General features: G+C 52.1%; 1 non-coding gene across 1 annotated transcript; it reads left to right on the forward strand.

The window, feature by feature from the left end:
• The first annotated feature begins 17,073 nt into the window (after positions 1-17,073).
• On the forward strand, positions 17,074-17,277 carry LOC134413904 (small nucleolar RNA SNORA74). Its single transcript, XR_010026611.1, has one exon. It is a non-coding gene; the product is annotated as a small nucleolar RNA SNORA74 (small nucleolar RNA).
• Positions 17,278-18,743: the final 1,466 nt, after the last annotated feature.

The following is an 18,743-nucleotide window of genomic DNA, read 5'->3' on the forward strand; positions in this document are numbered from 1 at the left end:
GCTGGGCCTTGGCGTTTGTTTACCGTACTCTGCTAGATACTGTGGAGCAGCAGATAGCAGAAAGGGAACAGGGAGATAAGTTAGTTACTATCCCAGTGACCCAGGCTGCAGCTAACATCCCAGGCTCCAGGCTAGCAGCTGAATCAGACAATAGGCCCCAACCCATGGCTGTTGCAGCTAATACAAGAGGTGGAAAGTGTAAAGGCAAGACTGATCGAAAGGTGGAGGATGATGATGATGATGCAGGAGAAGGACCCTCACCAAAATCAGAGGCCACATCAAGGGGCACAGAATCTGGAGCTAATATTGACTCCTTTTCTCTGAAGGACCTCAGAGGCCTAAGAAAGGATTACAGACGACAACCTGACGAATCTATAATTAGTTGGTTAGTCCGCCTTTGGGATGCTGCAGGGGAGGTTACGATTTTGGATGGTACTGAAGCGAGGCATTTGGGATCCCTGTCACATGATCCTGTCATTGATCAAGGTATGATGAGGGGGGCTAACCCTCACAGCCTCTGGGAACGGGTCCTAAGAAGCGTAGCAGAACGATACCTGTGTACGGATGATCTCTATATGCAGCAGACACGGTGGAAGACCATAGAACAGGGGATCCAACGCCTGAGAGAGATGGCGGTGGCAGAGCTCATTTTCTCAGATGATACAACAACTAGGAATCCAGACCTGGTACCATGCACACCTATAATGTGGAGGAAACTTGTGCGACTTGGGCCACCAGAATACGCTTCTGCCCTAGCAATAATGAAGCGGGATGATACGTATGAGACTGTGCTCGATATGGCAAAGAAGCTTCGAGCGTATGCAGATGCTGTGCATGGCCCAACTCATGCCAGAATTGCAGCAGTGGAAACCCGACTGCAGAAACTAGAGGACAAAATAGAGGAGAATCATAAGAAACTCCGGGAAGAGATTAAGGAGGACCTTATTCAAATCTCAGCTGTACAAATTAGAGGCCCTGGTGTCCAACGCTGGCGCTCCTTTGATGGGGAGAGAAGGTACATCCCACGGGCTGAGTTATGGGCTTTTCTGCGTGAGTCTGGAGAAGACATGAGGAGATGGGACAGAAAACCCACCCCTGCTTTGGCACAACGGGTGCATGATTTGAAGAAAAGAGAAAGTATCACCAAAAGGATAGCAGCTCCGGTCGCTCGTAGCCGAGATGTTAAGTATGCTGATGACGATGACATGTCCGATCCCCTTGAAGGAACTTCTAAGGCATATGCCCAAGGAAAGAAGGACAATCTGGCTTAGAGGGGCCCTGCCTCCAGCCAGGAAGAGGCACGGGAGAACCGGGTTTTCTGGAAGGTGTGGATCAGATGGCCTGGCACATCAGAGCCACAAGACTATGAAGCATTGGTTGACACTGGATCACAGTGTACCTTAATGCCATCGGAACACGTGGGGACAGAACCTGTTTCCATTGCTGGAGTGACAGGGGGATCACAACAGTTGACTTTGTTGGAAGCTGAGGTGAGCTTGACTGGGAAGGAGTGGCAGGAACATCCGATTGTGACTGGTCCAGAGGCTCCGTGTATTTTGGGCATAGACTTCCTCCGGAATGGCTATTACAAAGATCCTAAGGGATTCAGGTGGGCTTTTGGAATAGCTGCAGTGGAGATAGAGGGTATTAAACAATTGAATACCTTGTCTGGACTATCAGAGAACCCATCTGCAGTAGGACTCTTGAAGGTAGAGGAACAACGAGTGCCAATTGCCACCTCAACAGTGCACCGCAGGCAGTACCGGACGAATCGAGATGCCGTGATCCCCATCCACAAAATGATCCGAGAGCTGGAGAGCCAAGGGGTGGTCAGTAAAACCCACTCACCCTTCAACAGCCCTATCTGGCCCGTGCGAAAATCTGACGGAGAATGGAGATTGACTGTGGACTATCGTGCCTTGAATGAAGTGACTCCACCACTGAGTGCGGCTGTACCGGACATACTGGAACTGCAGTACGAGCTGGAGTCCAAGGCAGCAAAGTGGTATGCGACCATCGATATTGCTAACGCGTTTTTCTCCATCCCTCTGGCAGCAGAATGCAGGCCCCAGTTTGCTTTTACATGGAGGGGAGTGCAGTATACCTGGAACCGACTGCCCCAGGGGTGGAAACACAGTCCTACCATCTGTCATGGACTGATCCAGGCTGCACTAGAAGAGGGTGAGGCTCCAGAACATTTACAATATATTGATGATATCATTGTTTGGGGGAACACGGCAATAGAAGTGTTCGAGAAAGGAGAGAAGATAATTCATATTCTCTTGGAAGCCGGATTTGCCATTAAGAAGAGCAAAGTCAAGGGACCTGCCCGAGAAATTCAGTTTTTGGGAGTGAAGTGGCAAGATGGACGGCGTCAGATTCCTGCAGATGTTATTAACAAAATCACTGCTATGTCCCCACCAACTGATAAGAAGGAAACACAAGCTTTCTTAGGTGCTATAGGTTTCTGGAGGATGCACATCCCTGAGTATAGTCAGATTGTGAGACCCCTTTATCTGGTTACCCGCAAGAAGAACAACTTCCATTGGGGCCCTGAGCAGCAGCAAGCTTTCATCCAGATCAAGCAGGAGATCGCTCATGCTGTAGCCCTTGGTCCAGTCAGGACGGGACCAGATGTGAAGAACGTGCTCTACTCCGCAGCCGGGAGCCATGGTCTGTCCTGGAGCCTTTGGCAGAAGGTGCCTGGCGAGACCCGAAGCCGACCATTGGGATTTTGGAGTCAGAGCTACAGGGGGTCTGAAGATAACTATACTCCAACAGAAAAGGAAATCTTGGCCGCCTATGAAGGAGTCCAAGCCGCCTCAGAGGTGATTGGTACAGAGGCACAACTCCTTCTGGCACCCCGACTACCGGTGCTGGGATGGATGTTCAGAGGAAAGGTTCCCTCTACCCACCATGCCACCAATGCTACTTGGAGTAAGTGGATTGCCCTCATTACGCAGCGCGCTCGAATTGGGAAGTTAAATCGCCCTGGGATCCTGGAAATAATTACAAATTGGCCCGAAGGTGAAAGCTTTAGTGTCGCGGATGAGGAACAAGAGCCAGTGACCCGGGTTGAGGAAGCTCCGCCATACAATCAGTTACCAGCAGAAGAAACGCGTTACGCTCTATTCACCGATGGTTCTTGTCGCGTCATAGGGATGAAACGGAGGTGGAAAGCAGCTGTATGGAGTCCCACTCGACGGGTTGCAGAGGCTACTGAAGGAGAAGGCGAATCCAGTCAATTTGCTGAAATCAAAGCTATTCAACTGGCCCTAGGTATTGCAGAGAGAGAGAAGTGGCCAAGGCTCTATTTGTATACCGATTCTTGGATGGCAGCCAACGCTCTATGGGGATGGCTGAAGAGATGGAAAGAGGCGAACTGGCAGCGCAGAGGAAAACCAATTTGGGCTGCGGAAGAGTGGAAAGATATCGCTACTCGGTTAGAGAAGTTACCTGTGAAGGTTCGCCATGTAGATGCCCATGTCCCCAGAAGTAGAGCAAATGAAGAGCAGCAAAACAACCAGCAAGTACATCAGGCTGCAAAGATAGGGGAGTTGAAGATAGATCTCGACTGGGAGCATAAGGGAGAGTTATTCTTAGCACGATGGGCCCATGATGCCTCAGGCCACCAGGGTAGAGATGCCACCTATAAGTGGGCACGAGACCGAGGGGTGGATCTAACCATGGACAGTATCTCTCAGGTTATTCGTGACTGTGAGACGTGTGCTGCCATTAAGCAGGCCAAGCGGGTGAAGCCCCTCTGGTATGGGGGGCGGTGGTCTAAGTACAAATACGGGGAGGCCTGGCAGATTGATTACATCACACTGCCTCAAACCCGCCAGGGCAAGCGCTATGTACTGACCATGGTAGAAGCCACCACGGGTTGGTTGGAAACCTACCCTGTGTCTCATGCCACAGCCCGTAACACTATCTTGGGCCTTGAAAAGCAGGTCCTTTGGAGGCACGGTACTCCCGAGAGAATTGAGTCGGATAATGGGACTCATTTTAAAAACAATCTTATTAATACTTGGGCTAGGGAACATGGCATCGAGTGGATATACCATATCCCCTATCATGCACCAGCTGCAGGGAAGGTGGAAAGGTATAATGGATTGTTAAAAACCACCTTAAAAGCATTGGGTGGGGGGTCTTTAAAAAACTGGGAGCAGCATTTAGCAAAGGCTACCTGGTTAGTTAACACTCGAGGTTCCACCAACCGAGCAGGTCCTGCTCAGTCTGAGCTCCTTAATATAGTAGATGGAGATAAAGCCCCAGTGGCCCATGTCAGAGGTTTGTTGGGAAAGACAGTATGGATCAACCCTGCCTCGAGTACAGACAAACCCATCCGTGGGATTGTCTTTGCTCAAGGACCAGGTTATACATGGTGGATAATGCAGAAAGATGGAACAACATGGTGTGTACCTCAGGGAGACCTGATTGTGGGATGAGACTCATATATGAATGTCATTGTTTGTTGAATGTGAGACAGAAGGAAACTGTAAGTGTCAAAGGTCTGAGCAAGTAAGATGAGAGGAATGCGTAAGTGTCAAAGGTGTGAGTAAGTGAAATGAAAGTTTATATTGTATATTCACGATATGGGATAAGGGGTGGAGTGTCGTGGGTTGACAGCCTTTATCCCAATATCGTGTGTTGTGTCTGGCAGCTGTGCCTTTTCTCTCTTCCCCCCCCCGGCCGTCTTGCTGCGGCGGGGCGGGGAAGAGAGGGGGGGGAGTGTTTGACCAGGCCTTTTTGGCTTTTGGCTTTTTGCTGCTTGGCTTGGCTAGCCGCTTTGCTTGCTTGCTTTCTGCTTTTTGCGCTGTTTTTTTTCTTTTCTTTTGTTCCCTCTTTCTTACCCTCCCCTGAAGATACTGGATCGGCTCTGGACCTGACCTGAGACGTCCAGGACACCTGGAGCTTGCAAGAGAAGCTTGACGCCCTCACCATACACAGTCTGACAGTCTGTTTCTTTCCTTTTCTTGTGTTGGGGAGTGTTCTTTTGTTACTTGTAAATAAATAGGTTTTGTTTTCCACTTTGCTCCTCCGAGAAATTCCTTCCCGAACCCGGTGTTGGGGGAGGGGTGGTTGGAGGTTTGTTTTGTTTTGGGGGGCTCCCTTTTGGAGATTTCCCCTAATTTGTCCTAAACCAGGACAGTTGTAAACATCTCAAAAACATAATCTGGAATCAAATCCCTCAAAGCCTGTCAGGAGTACACCAGAGCTTTATAGATGTTTATGATTTTTGTTGAGGTTTATAGTTTCTCAGGCAGCTACGTGATTGCTGCCTGGGTGTAACTCCTGGCTTTTGGATGGGGGAAGTACTGCTGTACTTCATCCTCTTCCTCCTCCTTTTGGGCTCCACACACCAAGCCAAGGCTGGCAGCCAGGCAGGACTGGTCTCTCTGCTTGCAGCCCAGGAGCCAAATGTCAGCTGGGGCACTGAGTAGGGGATTTTCCCCCTGCTTGTCTCAGGCTGCTGCACACCAGGCACTTTGGGAAGCCTCACTGAGATGCTCAGTCCATCCAGACAGGAGCACTGCTGCATCCCTGGGCAATCCCAACCAAATCCCACATCTGAAACTGCTGCCACATCTAAGAGATAAGAAAATACACTCTGCATGTATTACCTTCTGCATCTGGAGTTCCTCTCTCTGGTCTGATGGGATGAAGGGCTTTTTCAAAAGGTATTAGAGAAGATGGGTGTGAGAGAGTAATTTGGGACTGAGAGTAATTTTTCATCAGTATACTTAAAGACAATCACAGCACTAGGGGGGAGGCCTAATTTTGGAGTTGTGTAATTAGTTTTTATGTCACTGCAATTATTCTGTTGGCTACATATAAAGAACATGGGAAAATGCAGCACTTAATTTTAAATCAAGACTTGATTCTCTTTTAGTAGGTAATTGATGTTGATCACATCACTTAGCAGCAACTATAAAATGTGCTATTTAGATTGTAAAAGGATGGAGAAAAGGACTGAGCAGATAGGTAATTGATGAATCACGGCAGCGTTGGTGGGAGGCAGCAGGAATCCCTCAGCTGCCTCTGCCTGCAGCTGCTCCTGGGCTTCCTTAGTGCCCAGGGCTTTAACAGGCACTGAGCCCCTGTCCCAATCCCACAGCATTGCTCTGTCCTGGACAGCAGTGGAACAGGGCAGCTGCTTTTCATGGAATTGATCCCTCCTGGTAAAACCCCTTCCTTTAAGCAATCCAAGTTTTCTTTGTGGAATTGATCCCTCCTGGTTAAACCTTTTCCTTTAAGCAGTCCAGGTTTTCTTCCTGAAATTGATCCCTCCTGGTAAACCCCTTCCTTTAAGCAATCCAGATTTTCTTCATGGAGTTGATCCTTCCTGGTTAAACCCCTTCCTTTAAGGAATCCAGATTTTCTTCATGGAGTTGATCCTTCCTGGTTAAACCCCTTCCTTTAAGCAATCCAAGTTTTCTTTGTGGAATTGATCCCTCCTGGTTAAACCCCTTCCTTTAAGGAATCCAGATGTTCCTCTGGCAAAGGTGTGTGAGTTTGCTCCCAGGACTGCCATATGCTCATCTGGAGCCACCAGGCTCCTCTCCTCTCAAGGCTGTTTGGCTTCTCCAGTGACTCAGTTGTGGCAATGTGTCCCAAATTTGGTCACAACAGCTAAACACTCCCAGATACATAACTGGACATTTAAGTCCACAAGCAAAATTAAGTCCCAAGGTGCCAATGCTGTGAAGCCTCACAGTGCTGCCCTTGACAGGTAACTTAGTTTTTGGTGATGGGTTCATACTAAAAGTACCTGCAAGTAGTTTTGGTTGGGGGAAGACCCAGAGACAAGGCCCACAGCAAGGCACAGACATCCAGAGGGTTCAGTTGCCCTTTTCTCTCTGGAAGGATGCCAGGATGAGCATGAGAGGGTCTCTTCTGGGTACAAAGCAAACTTCACAGGCTACAGGAGACTCTTGAGGTCACATTTCCAGGTGGCAGGTCCAGGCTTTGCACTTGCACCAAAACAGATGGATTTGTGGCCAGACAAGCCACTGCATAGAGTCCTACCAGGATTTTTAAGTGAAACACTTTTCCCCTTCAGCCTTTCCTTCCCCTGAACCTTTTTTGTGTGCTGTAGCAAAATATGAAATGGAATTTGGGCTCCAGTGGGTGTAATTGCTGAACAGCCTGCCCTTGCCAGCCTCACCACTGCCAGAGCGCTGCCCGCTGCCACTTTCCTGCTGACACAATGAAATGCATTTTTACAGCCCAAGACCTGAGTCATGACCCAGCCTGAGTTCAGAGCAGAGCATTTTTTAAGTACTTGTGACTCCAAAGAGACCAGAGGGGAACCCTGGGCTTGAGATAGGTGAGCATCAAAACTGCAGAGTTTCCCCAGTCACTTTTAAAAATGCTTTTTCTCACCCACTTTGTGTGCTGGGACGTGAAGACTATTGTAGGACCTGTTCTGCCATGTCAGCATCAGCCTCTCTGAATTGCTGTGAGGATCAGATGAGTCCATCTTGCAGTCTCTTATCACCAGCAGCACAAATCCTATTTCATTCACTGCCAAAATAAGAGACTCATCCAAAGGCTTTTGCCATCAGTCCCTCGGGGGCTCTGGAGCCATAAGTGGGATGCAATGAGCCCGGGGCCATCCCTGCTCTAGAAGGGCTCTGCCGGCGGGGATGCAGCTCGGGGTTCGCGGGTGAGCTGCTGCCCATGCAGCCCTGGCACAGCTCGGGGTCAGGCCTGCCGGGTGACAGCCCCTGACAGTCCCTGTGCCATGTCCCCAGGACAGCTCTGTCCTGGCACTGAGGGCTCAGCACCCACAGGGTGACAGCCCCTGACAGTGCCTGTGCCGCGTCCCCGGGACAGCTTTGTCCTGGCACAGCTCAGGCTCAGCACCCACCAGGTGACAGCCCCCGAGGGTCCCTGTGCCGTGTCCCCAGGACAGCTCTGTCCTGGCACTAAGGGCTCAGCGCCCACCGGGTGACAGCCCCTGACAGTCCCTGTGCCGTGTCCCCAGGACAGCTCTGTCCTGGCACTAAGGGCTCAGCGCCCACCGGGTGACAGCCCCTGACAGTGCCTGTGCCGTGTCCCCAGGACAGCTCTGTCCCCGTGGGAGCTGTGCCAGGGTGAGAGGGGAGATGCCGGGGGGGTGCCGCCTTTCACCCCCGTTATTAACGGCACCGCTTGGCACCGATGGGTTCTTCACAGCATGCCGGGCCCCCGGGCTGCCCTCGCTCGCTCCCGCCTGGTTAAATTTGGATTAAATCAGCGAAGCCAACACAGTGATCAATTCCCAGTGCTCTCCTCCGGAGCTGGGCACAAATGAGGGGAAAGCAGGGAGGAGAATAAAGCCCAGAGTGAGGGCACAGGGACCTGCAGGTACAGGAGGGATGTGAATGGAAACTCAAGTTTTCAGTGCCACCAGCTCAGCTGTGACTAGGCAGGGACAGCGACCCTAGGGACGCTTTTCTAGAAGCCATCATGCCAGATGATCTGGGCAGGGGCCTTTATGGGTGCTCAAGCCAGGTTTTAGGTGAAAAATTGGCCATCACAGAGGGCCATGCAGGCAGCAAGGGGACAGTTCAATCCCCTGCCTCCTCCCCATGGAACAGAGCCCGGTCACAGACACACAGTCCTGGTTATCCCCCAGCAAAGTCAGACTCCCTTGGCCTGGAGCAGTCACTCCCTCCCAGGGCTGAAGGTTTCAGATCACTGGACAGCTGTGGGCAGCACCGTCCCTGCCTCTCTGGCTGCCTCCCCCAGGAGCCACATCCTGGCTGCCACCTCCTTGTCACTGCATTTGAAGCACGTCCACATCACAGCACACACGGGCTCAGGAGCAAGGCCAGGGACAATTAATAAAACGCCTCCCCTAAGGTGGAAATGAGACCACCCATCTCAGCAGTGTCACACCACTAAAGGAGAGGGGATGGTTATGAGCCATTATTCCCTGCACAAATGGGCTTGAAATTCATCATCCATCACCAGCACCCAGCACTGGATGTTCCAAAGGTGTCCAGCAAAGCCTTTGTGGCTCCTTTCCACCATGGCATGGGTGACCACAGTGCCCATCACCTGGAGATCCTCACGGAGCCTCCACACCCACACTCTGCTGCTGCTCTGGGAAGAAATCAGCCCTGCCAAACATCAGCAAGACCAAACGTGCTGCTTTGGGGTCTCAGGTCTATCTCCCTGGGGTGGGATCATAGGAGGGCAGGGTTCCTCAGCTGCCCCACTCCTCCTGGCCTGGCAGGGGAATTGGGTTGTTACGGAGCAGCAGTGCAGGAATTGAAAGCCTTTTTCCTTCTGGAAGCCCTTGAGGCTGCCAGTCTCAGCTGAGCCACTGCTTGCCAACAGTTTTTCATTTCTTCTCTGTTTCATCTAAACTTTCCATTGGGTTCCTCATCCATCTGAGCTGCAATGATAAATATGGAAATAAAAAGGCATTTACAGCCCCTCTCTTGGGCTGATTCTGTGTATAAACAAGCTGTGCTCACAGCATCCTCCTCTCCACAGTGCTGATTCAGGAGCAGCAGGGTCTGCCCAGGACTCAGTGGGCACAAGGATTTGGGGGAAATCCCTGGGTCACTGTGGGGAGAAAACTGCAGCAAAAAGAATGGGGCAAGCAAGGCCCACAGGGACTTCTGTAAAGGACTAGAAGGGAAAGAACAACAGCTGAAGAGCTGGATGTGCAAAGTATGAAGAAATGCTTTAATTTGCACAGAATCTCCTAATCCATTAATCACAGGGACATTTGTGTATGAAAACCTCCCTCTCGTTTAATACTGTCTCAGGTTTGTCCAAGAAGGTCATAACTGTTTGGCAGGGGAGTGGGAGGGGCGAGGTGGGACAGGCAAAGGCCTTGGGCTTGTTTCCAGGGAGAGATCAGCCATTAACAGCGTGGAGCCAGCCCAGGGATGAGCAGGCATAAAAAGCACTGGACATGGCAGTCCAGGAGTCACAGTGGCACTGGGGACACCAGTCCCCTGAAAGAGGATGTCCCAGTGCCTCTTGGCTCTCTGGAGGTTGCCTGCAAAGGCTGGACAAACTTGCCTCGGTGCCTGGAATAGAGGGTTTGGGGCTTTAAGAGCAAACTCTGACATCTTCCCTTCCCCTCCACCACAGTCATTTCCTCTTCATTCGCTGCTCCAGTGTTCCTTTCCTCGCCCTGCAGAGCTGGATTGTGAGGATCATCCTGGAGGCAGGGGGAAGCTCTGGCAGCACAGCATGGACTGATCCATCCCCTGATCTTCACCTGACGCTTCTCTCAGGTTTAACCTGTTCTGCTTTAATCCCACATTCTTTCTCAGCAAATCCAGCCTTGCACCAGACCAGCCAAAGTCTCCTTGTGTCCCATGATGGTCCCACAGACCTCAGAATTCCCTGACAGCCAGTGGGTAAACATAATATCTACAAACCCAGCTGCCTTCCTGGAGCTGTTACCTGTGTTCCTCAAGGGAGGAAAGCAGGAAAAATTAGTATGCGGCTTCTTCCTCGAGAAATCAATGCGATCTCAACTCACTGTGAAGTTCCCTGACTGTTAGAGATGCTGCACTGGTAAAATCTAACCCTCAGAGGAGAAAGGGTGGGAAAAAAAAGAAAGAAAAATAAATTCCAGTGACTAGACAAGTCTAAAATGTTGCAGAAGGCTAAACTGCCAGGGCTGGGGCTTGTTTGCAAGTCCCAGAGTGGAGAGGGCTGTGCAGTCCAGCTGTTTATCACCCCACCAAGAATCAGCTGTAATTGTTAATTCTAATTAGAACTGTTGGGTAAAAATGTAATCAAGCGTTTCCATTAGGAAAAAAAAAAAAAAAGACATTTCATCTAAATTAAAAATTTTGTTTTTTAAGAAAGGGGGTAAAAGTTGAAAATTTTGTAACAACTCATTTCAGCATTTTCAAGATGAAAAGGGATGTATTTTTGCTGTGAAATGCATCATCAATTCAAATTGTTTTATCTTACAGTCTGAAGAGCAAAAAATAGTTTTCAAATCAAAGCAAAAATTGTATTTTTAGGCATTTTCTTTAAAAAAGCCTATCTGGACGTTTCTGTCCTAATTAAGAATGATTATTGGTTTTCTTTTTTTCTTAATGGAATAAGCTGTTCCTAGTTAGCTCTGCTCTAAAACATTGGGTTGATGTTGACGTGCCCACCCATCTGCCCCAGCACCTGACCCCAGGGCTGTGCTCACACCACCCCACTCTGCGTGTCAGCACTGCCTGAAATCCCTGGGATTTGAGTCAGGCTTTATAAAACTCACAGAACTAAAGCAAATTCCTTGCTGCCAGGAGACCTGGTGGGGCACTGGAAGGACGCAGGTGTGTTTGGTGGGCCTTGTGCAGGTCTCAGTTCCTGAGGCAGGCTGATTGTGGTGCCCACACTCGGGCAAGGCAGCTGCAACCCCCCCTTGTACGTTTGACCCTGTGGCTGATGCCATGGAATTGCCACAGATCCCAGCAGGGGTTTGCATCCTGGGGGATCCTCTCCACACGATTAGCAGATCACCTTTATCACACTGAGACAGTGGCTTGGGATCTGGTAGATGAATAGCAGAGCTTGTGGTTTGTGATCTGTCCTCTGGCCAAGGAGAAGCTCAGAAGGAGGAGAGGAGGGTGGAAGAGGAAGGGAGCAAAGCTCAAGGGCTCTGCCAGAGATGAAATGGAAAAAGGAGTTGCTGTGCAGCAGTTTCAGCCCAGAACAGAGGGAACTGCACGGGCTCCTCGAGCTGCCCGAGGGCATTTTGAACAACAAAACCAGCAAGCTCTGACAGGGCCAGGAGACCCAGGCAAGAGTGAATGGACAGAGGGGCTGCAGGGTCCCACAGGCAGGGTCCCACAGGCAGGGCACGCTCCTGCCCAGCCACATCCAGAGTGGCACTGCCCTTGCTGCTGCTGCACCACCCCTCTGGCAGCCTGATCGGGGTTATGTAACCTTTCCTGACTGCTCTTTCCCCCGATCAAGTGAGGTTGCTGCTCCAGCTCCCTGCAAGGAGCAGCCGGAGCAGCCTTTCCTGAGCTGCCCAGAGGGACACAGCCAGCCCCAGCCTCCGAGGCAGCTGAGCAGCAGATCCTGCCCCACCGCCACCCCCGGGGAGCTGTGCTGGCAGAGCTGGCACCCAGGACATGGCACCAAGCCCCGGTGGGAGGCTGCAGGCCCTTGGCCAGGGAAGGAGATGGTTGGATCATGGGTTCTTCCTGCAGGGAGCAACTGGTGGGTGAAGCCTGGAGCACCCACTCACACGTGGGAGCAGACACAGGGGATAACACACTGCACCAGTGCTTTATGCACCTAACTCAAAATAAGCTTTCTTTTTAAAAAACATATCTAAGAAGAATGATTTTTCTCTCTCTTTTTTTTTTGTTATTATTTTGAAGTTATAAATTATTGAAACAAATTATTCTCACTACTCTCCCAAATCATTCTGAGGCAAAGAAAAGGAAGCTCTACCTTCAACACTGCTTTGTAACAAAATGAGTCAGATTCGTTTTGCTCATGATTTGCCCTTGGCTCCCTTTGTCCATGTCTGAAACTACATCCTGGCTCGGTCTGATTAGCAGCGTGTCCTCGGAGGCAGAGGAGGCCCTGCAAGAGCCCGAGGTATTGCAGGTCAAGATTAAAGTGCTCTGCATGCCATTCACTGTCAAAGCTGTAACTGGCTTAACTCAGTGCAATTAGATGGCTCAGGGTTACACAGTAACGGCAGCAGTGTTTCAGTCAGCTGATTAAAGCACAGCCCTGGCGTTAAAGGATGTGATTAAAAGGCAGTGTCAGGGCTGAGACCTGGCAGAAGAGCCCAGCAGGCAGGGTTAAATCCACAGCTTCTTCTGGGGTTGGACACCCCAGGGCCTGGAAAAGATCTCCAAGTATCAGCTGAGCCAGCTCAGCTTTTAGGTCTGGAATGCCATCTTGTGATGGCAGTGGGGAAGTGGAAATGGCCCCTCTGTGGAGGCAGAGGAGATGATGGAATTACAGAATGGGTTGGGTCAGAAGAGACCATAAAAATAATTTTATTCCTGCCATGGCAGGGACACCTCCCACTGTCCCAGGCTGCTCCCAGCCCCAATGTCCAGCCTGGCCATGGGCACTGCCAGGGATCCAGGGGCAGCCACAGCTGTTCTGGGCACCCTGCCAGGGCCTGCCCACCCTCACAGGGAACAATTCCTGATTCCCAATATCCCATCCATCCCTGCCCTCTGGCAGTGGGAGCCATTCCCTGTGTCCTGTCCCTCCATCCCTTGTCCCCAGTCCCTCTCCAGCTCTCCTGGAGCCCCTTTAGGCCCTGGAAGGGGCTCTGAGCTCTCCCTGGAGCCTTCTTTTGTCCAGGTGAGCACCCCCAGCTCTCCCAGCCTGGCTCCATGGCAGAGGGGCTCCAATCCTGGGAGCATCTCCATGGCCTCTCTGGACTTGCTCCAACAGCTCCAGGTCCTTCTGATGCTGGAGCAGCTCTGCAGGGGTATCTCACAAGGGCAGAATAGAGGGGGACCATCCCCCCCTCACCTGCTGCCCACTCCTCTGTGGGTGCAGCCCAGCACAGGGGAGTTTCTGGGCTGCCACTGTTGGCTCATGTCCAGCTTTTCATCCATTATATCCTCCAAGTCCTTCTTTGCTGGTCAATGAGCTCTTCTCCCAGTCTGTGCTCATGTGTGGGGTATCCCTGACCTGGGTGCAGCACCTCAAAGAGGAAAAGGCACCATCGAGGCCATGGCTGCCCTGCCTTCTGCTGTGTGGGAGCCAAGCAAGGCTGGTGTCACTCACAGGGCAGTGCAAGCACCAACACCCACGAGGTGTCATCATCACAGGCCCCAGCCATGACAGACACCAGGGGTATAAAAGTTCTTCTCACCAAAGCCTGAACGTGCTTGGCTGTGGGGCTGGAGGTGACCACCATGGTAAATGATGATGTACATCCACAGATCTTTTCTTCCATAGGTTTACTGAATTTTCTTCCCCTTCCCACGGTACTACTCTGTCTTTTTCTCCAGTGACTGACAGTGTGGCCAAATGGTGTTGAGCCAAAATCTGATTGGTACAGAAGGATCACAGTACCAGCCCTGCAGTGCCAGAGCTGAGCAGTGACGGGGGGCAGGCAGTGAGCCCTGGGCACGGGTGTGTTCAGGGCTGAGGTGACAGTAAAGGATCTCCCTTGCTGCCACAGGAGCTGCAGACATCAGCTACATGGGGGATGTCCCACCCCAGGCTTGGAGCACACGTCTTTTGAAGCACTACAGCTCCATGCCAGTGCAGATCTCTTGAGTGGATGCACTGTGCCAGTAGACAGTGCTCATGTCCTGGTTTAACCCATCCTGCTAATTTATGGGAGCAAAATCACTCAGATGTGATTCCTCCTTTATGCTGCAACTGAACATTCACTCGGCAGAGGTTAACCAGGCTTCTGGAGCCAGTTGAGTTGCTTTGAACACAAGCTGCAGGGCTGTGCTGGGATGCAGGGAGCTCAGGGGAGGCTGTGTCTAGACTAGAGGAACTCTCCAGGAGGCTTGCTGGGCTTTTGTTTTGTAGTAACTCTGATCTCTAATCTGGCTTGGAACAAAGCTTCTCAGTCCTTTCAGGCCTTGCCACGACACTTGCAGGAGAAAAGGAGGCTCTGTTTAGTGGTCAGCAAGCCAAGATGAACAACAGGGACTGGCTGCAGCTAATGCAGAGAGCTCATTCCTGTGACAGAAAAGGGCTTCACCCCCATGGCAGAGCGGCTCTGCTGTGTTTCATCTGGTTTGATGCTTTTCACCCAAAGTTCACAAATGATGTGCAGGCCTTTGTTTGAGCCCCCCTCCAAGGCCAGCAAGCAGAGACAAAGCTGTGCACACAGAGGGAATCTGTACTGGGAAGTGAGAGACTGATCCTGGCACTGAGAGTTACTGAGTTCTGGTATTTGGCATTCAGGAAGCTTTTGAAGTATCTCCCCAGTCCTGCTGAAAATGTCTTATTAAAGAGACAAAGCATATTAATTTGGGCCCCATGCTGGGCTAATGAATTAAAGAGTTCTAAACTGAAGCTGTGGCTTAGGGTCTTGGCAGAGTCATCATCCTTGCCTGTGTGGGCACGTGCCCTTGGCCATGGGCAGCAAGACCCCCAGGAACAAGAGCATGAAGTGTTCTGTGTCTGCTCTTACCTGTCTCTCCCCCAGACAGGTTTTGCTGTGCTGCACTGGGCATAGCTGGGAAACCTGTTCCTCACCAGGTTCATCAGTGACAGGGGAAGCACCGAGCTCCTTCTGCTCAGCACCAGCCTCTGTCCCTGCACACAGCAGTGTCCTGGGCACAACAAGCTCAGAGCTTCCCAGGACAAGGCAGGATCAGGCTGAGCTGGAGAGGAGCACCCCACATCCAGGAAGAATAGCTGCCTGCTTGGGCTGAAAATAGACCATGAAACATTTGAAGAAGACAGAGCTGGAGTGGATGATTGCCTGAGGCAAGGCGCAGCTCCAGCTGAGTTCACTGCTGAGCTCTGAGAGCATAAGCACATGAGGAGCATGGAGGAGGGATGCCAGGCTTTCTGGAAAGGCCTTCAAGTGTCCCAATGGAGCACAAAGCACAGAGAAAAACTTCCTTTGAATGGATCCCCAGCGAGGGAGTTACAGTTACACTGCTGCGCCCAGACATGGATACACAGAGCACTGGGCTGATGTTACAGCATCCAGTGGAGGTCAGGGAAGGTGTGGAATTGTGCTTCTCCCAGCAAGGCACTTGGCAGCACCACAGCTTTTTCTCTGCTTATTTCAGGGCTGGATTTTTGTTGCTGGCAGCTGTTTCTGAGCTGACACTTCTAGCTCCTGTGCCCGAAGTGGGACACATCAGGGGCAAGCAGAGGCAGCTCACCAGCCCTCTGCTTCCCATGAGCCGGTGCTTGAGTTCAGTTCTCCCAGCTCCACAGATCGTGTTCCTGCTCCGGCTCTGTCAGGGATGCTGGAAGTGTCCAAGGCCAGGTCGGACAGGGACTGGAGCAACCTGGGACAGTGGAAGGTGTACCTGCCCATGGCAGGGAGTGGGACGAGACGATCTTAAAGTCCCTCCCGGTGCCTGATTACCGAGGGTTTTTCCCCGCCCCGGGGGGAGCGGCCGAAGCGAGCGGGGCGGTGTCTGTGGAATCACCTCGGCAGCGTGGCTAGGCCTGCTCCTTTTCTGTCCCCGCCGCCGTGTGGAGATGAAACGGTTCTGGGGGGCTGGGCTTCTTCAGCTCGCCGCCATAAGGGCCAAGAGCGGCTCTGGCGGGCCGGGCTCCCTCGCCATGAGGGCAAGGAGCGGCTCTGGCGGGCTGGGCTCGTTCAGCTCGCCACCGTGAGGGCAAGGGGCAGCTCTGGCGGGCCGAGCTCCCTCACCATGAGGGGCCACCGCCGCCATGAGGTGAGGGGGGGCGGGGTACAGGGCACGGGTGGCGGCGGCAGCAGCGGGGCTGGAGACCGGGGCTCCGGGGCAGGAAGGCGCCACCTGAAATACTCACTGTCTCCTATTTATCTGTTCGGCCAGGGGACTGGGGATGTTGCTCGGCTGTGCAGTTCAGCATTAATTCCTCAGCCTTTCGCTCGGTGTGCTGGCTTTTGTCCTCTGCCACAAGCCAGGCCGCTGCTGTTGAGCTTTGTGAATACAGATGGAACTAATGGCTTATTTGTGATGTTTCTGCTGTCCTCTCTTTAGGCCTTCAGCCGATGACCGATGGCGGTGACCCGCCCGAAGGAGCAGCTCTGAGGTGCCCCGGCCCCGTCGCGTGTGCAACCCCGAACTGAGCTGTGCTGAGCTGTGCTGGGACAGCCGGGGAGGCGCTCCGTGAGGGCTCTGGAGCCTGCGAGAGCAGATGTGAAGGGCCCGTGGGACACAGCAAGAGCTCTGGAGCCACATGGGTGAGGTGTGACCGTGAGCCAGCCTGGGAAAATGGGCAAAAATGTTTTGATGTCTAAAAGGCCTCTGCTGGCTCCTGTGCTAGCCTCAGGTCCTCAAGGTGGAAATAACGTGGTTTATCCAGAAATAAGTTTAGCTTATCTATTCCTCTTGCTGGATGAAGCCTTGATGAGAGTAGGCATCATCAGAAAAGTGCCTCCATGTTTTTTCTGCACTGTAAACCCCCCAGTTCTGGGGTTTTTTGTCTCCCAGCAGTAGTCAGCTGCTCATGGCTGCTCAGTGCCTGTGCCAGTGTTATGCTGCTGGGAGAGAAAGGTGCTGCTGAGCTTTCCTGGCACCAGCGAGGCCGTCCTGGTGCTCAGTGGTGCCAGGTTTTGGCAGCACTCTGCATGCCTGAGAGTGGAGTAACTCCTGCCCGTGGAGACAGGTGACTAGACTGTACGTGCTCATGCAGCAACAGGCAGCTTTATTGAGATCTAACTTCCTTATATAGATGAGAAGGCCCATGAAGGTAATCCTCATTGGCTGAGCCAGTTACTACTCAGCTAACCAGCCAATAGCAGCCTGAGTCTCCAATGGCCTGGGCCTGCTCTTACTGGTCGAATTACATAAGCAAGGTAATTATATAATAAATCACTTATGAAGTTGGAATTATTTATACTGTGTGGCCTACAGGCCAGATGTAGAGCATCACAGAGGAATAGCTTATAAATATGGAACTTGTGTGTGTCATAAAACCTCTATAGCTCATAAATATGGAACTTGTGTGCGTCATAAAACCTCTGTTCGCATGATGTTTGGGGCACTCGAATGGAGGAAGGATCCTCCAAGTGATCAGTACTGCAATAAAAATGAATGCTTTTTGATACTCAAACTGTGTTAGAAAGTTTCTTTTTGGGTGATTTCAGTGTCAGTTCCACAAGGCCCTGTAGTTTCACAGTGGCCCCTTGGTTCTAAAATGTCACGATGGCCTCAGTCCCACAAGGCCCCACAATGTCCAAAGAGTCCCCTTAATTCCATGGGGCTCTGAAGAGCTACAATGGCCCCTTGGCTCCATGAGGCCCTGCAGTGTCACCCTGGGGCAGGAGGCCAGGAGGAACTCGTTCCCTACACGCTGCAGCTCCCTGGGCCAGCTGGCACCAACACCTTCTCCCAGGCCAGCACTGCCTGGCACAGCCAGGGCCGAGCCACACTGCAGCTCCCTGCAAACCACAGTGGGGGCTGCGAGGCCAAAACCCAAGTCACAGACAGTTTGTCACTCTTCCTGTCTGTATCTGACCAAGAAATGTCCCATTGTGGGGTCCCCTTTCCTGCAGTCACTGCAGCACTGGGACCATCCCTGGAGCTCTGAGCACGAGAAATGGCCAGCGCTGCACCTCTGCACTGACTGAGGGATGGTGGGAAATGCTCTCTGGGGTGGCTGGAACCATGGAAAAAGGACAGTTGGGAGCACAGAGGGAAACCCAGCTGGGCTGCTGGACTGGGGCAAGACATCTCTGTCTGGGGGAGAAGTTGGCTGTGAAACTCCCTCCTGTGGATGCTCACGTGCCCAAGAGTTGGGCACTGAAGAGCATCACAACAACAGACAGGAGGATGGGGCGGCCAGGATTAAAGCGCCTCAGGGGGGTCTGGATTGGCCACACAAGGGTGAACCCTGGACACCATCTCCAGGTTATCCCTGACTGTGAAACATGGGCTGAGATCAATCAGGGCCAGGCCAGGCAAAGCCCCTGTGGTGGGGGGGGGGCAATGGTGGGAATATAAATCTGGGGTGACACCTGGTCTTGGTAGTAGGTGTAGTAAATTGGGAGCACCATTCCAAAACCACAACAGCCCTGTCAGAACCAGGCCTGTCCCTGCACTGCCCCTGCTCTGCTGCCCCACAGCTGCTGGATCAGGAAGGGCAGAGCCATGGGG

The sequence above is a fragment of the Melospiza melodia genome, unplaced genomic scaffold (assembly GCF_035770615.1).
Source record: "Melospiza melodia melodia isolate bMelMel2 unplaced genomic scaffold, bMelMel2.pri scaffold_55, whole genome shotgun sequence".
Classification (NCBI taxonomy): domain Eukaryota; kingdom Metazoa; phylum Chordata; class Aves; order Passeriformes; family Passerellidae; genus Melospiza; species Melospiza melodia.